The sequence below is a fragment of the Lipophrys pholis genome, assembly GCF_963383615.2.
Source record: "Lipophrys pholis genome assembly, chromosome: 22".
NCBI classification, from domain to species: domain Eukaryota; kingdom Metazoa; phylum Chordata; class Actinopteri; order Blenniiformes; family Blenniidae; genus Lipophrys; species Lipophrys pholis.
Window position 1 is genome coordinate 9658115 of NC_137644.1, and position 6885 is coordinate 9664999.

Sequence of the window (6885 nt, forward strand, 5' to 3'; positions counted from 1 at the left end):
TCTTACTTTGTAATAAATGAGCGTTTATTATAAAGGTTACAATCTGTAGTTACAGAGCTCATCAGTTGTCATCGTGTGCTCTTCAGTTCCTAGAAAAGGGAAGAAAAAAAATTACAAGAACACGCACGCCACTCTGTCCAGAAACTACACACATACTGTAAAAAGAGGAAGCTAGAGAGGAGGAGGAGGAGGAGGAGGAGGAGGAGGAGGAGGAGGAGGAGGAGGAGGAGGAGGAAGGGTTACCATCAAACCATCAAACTAGAACCAGGTGAGTATCGGGAGGTTTGACACAGGTGAGGAGTCAGGACTTTTTCAGCCAATCAGCAGGAAGCTGAGGATTCATCAGAGATCCGGCGGCGGCCATTTTGGCTCAACATTCAGTCAGTTTCCAAATTGGAACTCATTCCTTCATTACATTAAAGAAATGAAGCAGTTTTGTCTCCGGCTGTCGGTCGTTCACAACGAGGCGAAACTTTTCTCGGGAGTATTTTAAATTTTTTTTTAATGTAGCTGAAGTTAATTAGCTACATCATCATACGGAGAAGAAACTTCCATTTTATCTGAATTCAAACATGCGTCTCTGTGTATATTGAGCTAAATAGCTAGCCACAGTCAAATGAACTTGCAACACCAATTTGTTCCTCTAGGGGGCACAGTGAGTCACTCTAGAATCAAACAAGTGCCGAAGTGTTAATCAAAAGTGACTCAACTCTTTCTCCTAGAGCACAAAAATGGCAAGTACAGCTTGTCACATACTTTTATCTGAAGAAAAAAATTTTTATTCTAAAATGACTGAAAAATCAGAAGCTACCCAGGTAGCGTCAGCCTGGTTAGCCTTGTAATTCCACGTTTTACCAGCAGATGGTGCAGTGAGTCTCTCTCAAACCGAGGAGCTGGAGACTAAAAGGCGACACTTTGATTAAATCTATTTACAAAAAAAACCTAAATATTAAAAATCTGAGTCAATAATTCAGAAACAGACACAAACAGACAATCGTTCGGATCGTCTCAACGTCACTGGTCTCTGATGAAGGTTTTGTTTTTCTGTTTTCTGATTGGCTGAGCAGTCCGATGGTGGGCGTATCGGAGGGATCCCAGCAGGTGACCTGAGGTCCGAAGTTTTCCAACTACATCCAGCCTGATTTGTGCGCCTCGCCCTGCGGAGACTCTGTACAGCAGACTACACTCCGTCCTAATATATACTATACAGATATACACGATATAGAAATATAGATCTGAGGGCCGTGACGTTCACAGACGGTAAACGGACACACTGCAGGAATGTTTCTCCAACATGTTGGTCAGAAAAAGTCACTATAAAAGTTTACAAAACTTTTTTTCCTGAGTGGCTGCTTTCTGAGACTCTTAAGTTTCTCCTTCAAAATCAAAGCTGAATTAATAATTTCAAGAACCATCAAGGTAAAGACTCAGAAAGTTAGCTCACTTGAACATTCCAGTTTTAGTTCGTACATAATTTGTACAATTAAAAAAAAAATCATCAAAGAGGGAATCAAATAGTTTGTATATTTTAACAAAAACTTTCTCAATAAGGGCAACTTTGTCTTTATATTTTATTAAAACCGAGAAAAGTTTAATTCGCATTTTTTAAGGATAAAAACAAAGTAAATACGTAGCAACATAAAAAAATAAATAAATAATGGTTCAGGTTTTTCATGATCTAAAACATCGTATACGTTAATTTTGGTTTATTTACGTTGAAAAAAATCTAAATGGTGGAAATAATTATTTTCTTTGAACTTCACGGCAGAAAAGTGAAATGTTTTTGTAAATATAAATCTGATTTTTGAAATTAAGTTAAATTCTTTGAGACGATAGACAAAGTTTTATTTATTCGTCCAAATCAATTAAAAACGCAAAAAATTTCAAGAGCAAATTGGTTGGAATAACCAAATATTTTTACAGTTTTAAGAAAACAAATATCTGTTGTGGAAAACTTATTAAGAATAATAATTTTATGTGAAATATTGTGAAAAAGTGTTAAGAAAAGTTGTGAGCTTGTGATTCAATTTAGAAATACATATGTGAAATTTCAAAAACAATAACAAAAAAAGACGCTTAGAGAACTTAATCAAAAATGTTTTAGAAGTCACGTTCAACTATTTTATTATCCTTTTAAAAACTTCAAATATTTATAATTTAAATACGTTTGAAAAAAACATTTCTGGAGCAAAGTTTGAATTGTTGTGAATGAATAAAACTTTTCAGGCCACATTCTCGTAAAAATTTAATTTCAATAACCATTATTAAAATCTATGTATCTCAATCTCAAAAAAGAAAAGCAAATATAAATTAGCTATAAAAACAGTTTTATAGGATACTTCCAGTTATAAAGTTTTAATATGCAGAGAACAACATATTCCAGATGATTACGTGTTATTCTATGAAAGTTTCTACGAAAAAGAAACTCGTAAAATAATTAATCAAGTAAATTTGAATGAGACCTGAACTTTCAGTGCAGCTGTTTGCCGTCTATGAACATCACACGTGAATAAAGACTTCATATCAAAATATGACGGTATAAATGTTTGCGTCTACTTTACTATAAATATGTTACACTATAGCTACATAATTCTAACATAATATATATTAAACAGAGCCAATAGTCTACCGCAGTGTGCTGTACACAGACTTTACATCTGGTCATCAGATTATCAACTTTTTATTTAAAACTTTGGAAATCACGTTAGCGGCTCTGCAAAAGTCGCATAAAAACCGTTGTCATGGAAACAGGCACTGAAGCGTTGATTGTGCTTTGGAGGGAAGGGGTGGGGGAAAAGGGGAGCTTTCAAACAGGACGCTGAGAAAAGTTGCGGGAGAAAACTTTGTAAACGTCGTCAGTGTGGAATTCGTATCCCGATTTTTTTTTATCTCCCGTAAAAATCTGTTTAACTAAAATCTGATTGAACTGTCTCCAAGTGTGTCATACTGAACTGTACATTAGATATTTTTTTTTTAGATTGTTTTTTTTCTTCCAGCAATTAAATAAAACCTTAAAAGAAAAAAGAACGAACACATTTTTTGCCACCAAAGATTTCAGGATAATAGTTGACATTTTTAGAAGACAGAATTTTTTTTTTAATATCACTTAATATGTTACAATTAAAGTAAAAATTTGGGGAATGCAACTTTAATATGAGATTTATTTATTTATTTCTAATTTCAAGAATGAACTCAAAAAGAAATTCAATTCCGGGCCAATAATGAAAAAAATTTGTTCCTGTTTTCTTAATGTTAAAATCTTTGAAGCGTTTTTGCTAAATTCTTATTCACGTGTTTTTATATAAACAAGAATAATAATAAAAAAATTGAGCAGTGTTCTAGCAGTGAGCCTCAACACAAATTGGAGATTTTTCATGCTTTAACAAATATTTTTTGACGCTGAAAACTTCTCAAACTTTAGCTTTTTATATACTTTAGTGAATTATAAAATCTTATTTTAGGAGTCATTATCAATAATACAAGTTCCAGTTATTAAAGTGCATCAAAAACACTAAAAACTATTGAATTACAAAGCATTTTGCAGGGCTTAACTATATTTTTCGCTTCTGTACATTGAGTAAATAAAAAAAACTGAGTCATATCCGTAAAAACCTGCGTTTGCATTAGCATCATATCATTTGACAAATGCTAATAAATAACAAGCTTGTAATTTTCGCTTCAAATTTCTTACAACTAATAAGTATTCATAACCCTACACTATACCCTGTGAGAATTCATATTCATGTGTATATTTTTGGCATCCAAACGGTAAGTTGTCTTGTAAACGTGCACTACTCATTCACCCATGCACAGATTTTCCCGCTCGTTTTCCTAAGCTTTGATTTGACTCAACTGTGAATCTGGTTTAAAGTGAAAAAGTGCTATTGAAAAATGGCCGAAAACTTGTTTCTGGACCAAGAAGTTCATACTTTGTGTGAGATTTAATGACTTGGACGCAAGCCTCAGTTTAAAGGTACATTATGTAAGATTTTAGCAAATTCCACCTCTGTCCACTGGGAGCCAGTGTTGAGTCTGCCTGAAGAGATTTGGCAGATTGTTTTTAGTTAATATCAGCTGAAAGCTGAATTTTGTTGTTATGTTTTCTCTTTCATTCATAAGTTTTAGTGTTGGCGTCTCATCTACTTTGTCCTCATTTCAACAGGAAACAAAAACATTTTGTGAAAAAAAAAAAAATTACATCTTGTACCTTCAACTTCTGAAGAGTCGTTTGATTCCTGCTTTAAAGCTGGACGATGTGAACACACTTCAGACAAAAACCAGCGTTTACACTTGTTAATGACTGAAATGCATGCTGGGAAATGTCTGCATGCACCGATATTAATTGAACTTAAAGGAAACACATAAACGTGTCGGCAAAATTACAGTGAGAAGTTCGGTAAAGTGCAATGAAACATCTTTAAAAGGTTCTAATGTGTCCAATAATTAATAAAATTCAAATAGATCTGTCAGTTATATATATATAAATGGAGGAGTTAGCATTTTTGCACGTCTGGTTCATCTCCTGACAAATGCTTTTGTTTAATATTTCAGATTTTTAAAGATTTAAAGATTTAAATTTATTTTTCAATGAGGCCAACATGGAAACCACATCATCAGAATTCCAGACTGAGTAGAATTTTGTTTTTGGACTCGTTCTAATCCAGTATAGAAGCATTTTCTGGTTCTGGATTATTCTTTTTTTCTACAGTTTTGGCACAAATAATTACTTCAGTTTGGACTGTTTAACTTCAAAATTGTTTTTTGATGGTTTTGGACAAGGCATGAACATGTTCTGAATCTGATTTTAGAGCGTTTTAGTTTTAAAGGTTAACTTTTAGAGATTAGTTGTTTTTGACTGGTCTGAAGATTGTTTTTGGTCGAGATTTGGACGTTCTGGGTGTGAAGCTGGGTTTAGACTGGTAGTTGGACTGGTTCTGCACTAGTTTCAAACTGATCCTTCAAATCCTAATCTCTTCTTCAAACTTTGAAAATGGATCAGATTCTGGACCAGATCTGATTCTGGTTTGGTTCCTGGAGGAGATTTAAAAAAGAAAAAAAAAAGAAATAGTTGGAGCAACAAGTTGAAGCACTTCATTCGGTAACGTTGAAATGGATCTAGTTCTTTGAACTTAATATAATTCATTAACTTAAGTTCAATGAACTTGATTTATTGTTACCAAGTGAAGCAAATCCACTTAGTTGGTCCAACTATGATATTTATTCAGTGCAGATCAGTTTCTGGATCAATCTGGATCAGACCTAGAACCAGAATCTGGTTCCAAAAACAGCCTCTGGATCAGACTTGGATCGGATTCTGGATTAGAGCATGGATCTTAATCTGGATCAGTCTGAGGTTCAGATTGTGGGTCAGAACCTGAATCAGATCTTGGAACACACCTGGATCAGTTACTTTTAACCACTTCTGTCAGCGAGCCAATGAAGTCACGTGTGTTAGCTTAGCATTAGCTTCTTGCTGCTAATATTTACTTTCAGGCTCCAGAAATAGTGATCAGAACTCCGATTGTTTGTTTCTTCTTTTTTTTGTTTTGTTTTTTTAGGATCTGGAGGAAACTCCACGTATGGCGAGGAATAAAATCCCCATTATGGCAGAGAGGAAGCTCCACATATGGCCTGTTCCTGGTGCTGCAAACGCGTTTGGTCGGGTTGAACCGGGCTCATCACCCGGTTCCAGGTACGACGGGGAGGAAGATATATGTATATTTATATAGAAGCATATGTATATATGTATATATATGTGTGTGTATGATAGGAGGGGTGGGGGGTGGGGGGTGGGGGGTACATTGTCTGTACAGATGGCTTTAAACAGATAGCACCATGTACAGTAAGCCCTCGAGAAGCAGGTTAGAAACCAGAGAGGTTTACAGTTGGAGCTCTGCAGCAGCTCTCCCTGAAACACAGCACGACGTCACTGACAAATCATCATGAATTTCACCTCCAAACACACCGGAAATTCAACTCATTGTCAAATCATTTTCCAAAAAGAAACAACTTTTTTTTTTTTTTCCAGACATTTACGAACTCTGTAAGTCATCACCACCACGTTATTATTATCGTTATTATTATTACTCGTTATTATATAAACTCTAAATGATCGGCAGGTTAAGATTCGAAACTCAAAAGAGTTAACACAAATGGTGATATTTGGAGGAAAAGAAAAAGTCACCGGGAAAGGAGAGAAATTCCTCGGCGAGAATGTTCTGCGTGTCGTTGAGGCTCGCCGGAGCTCGGCGTCCCGGAGTCCGGCTGACACTCGAACCGAACCGCTTTACGGGTTATCGCGTAGAGGCCACGGCGAGGAAAACATGAGGAGGAATCTCCTCTTATTCTGCTCATTTAAAGTCTAAAATCAATTGAGATTAAATACAAAATGACGGAGGAAACGCTAAATGGATAAAAACATGCAAAAACTTTGTAAAAGTGGAAAAAGGTTAAAAAATAAAAAAAAGAAATCATGAAGGTGAAATGTCAACAAAAAAATTTCAACCTCTACAGTAAAGATGAACAAAAAAACCTTGTGCTGTTGAAGAAGTTAACGTTTTCTTGAATAAAAGAGAAATATTGGTGGAAATGAAAGTGAAATATAAACAAGATGCGACGTCTTCAACATGGCTGAACCATCACAAAAAGAACCTTTTTTTTTTTCTCCCCCAAAAGTTCAAATCTTAATATGAAACGTTAAAAAAAGTCGCATCACAATTTAATGTTAGGAGGAGTGAAGGATTGATGGAAATACAGGAGGAATGTCGTGGATGTGAAATCATAAAGAAACATGACATGACAAAAATAATGATTAAAAAAGTCTCCAGCACAACTAAAAACAGTGTTGGAAAAAAGATGAAACGTTGCTAAAAAGAGATTACAAAT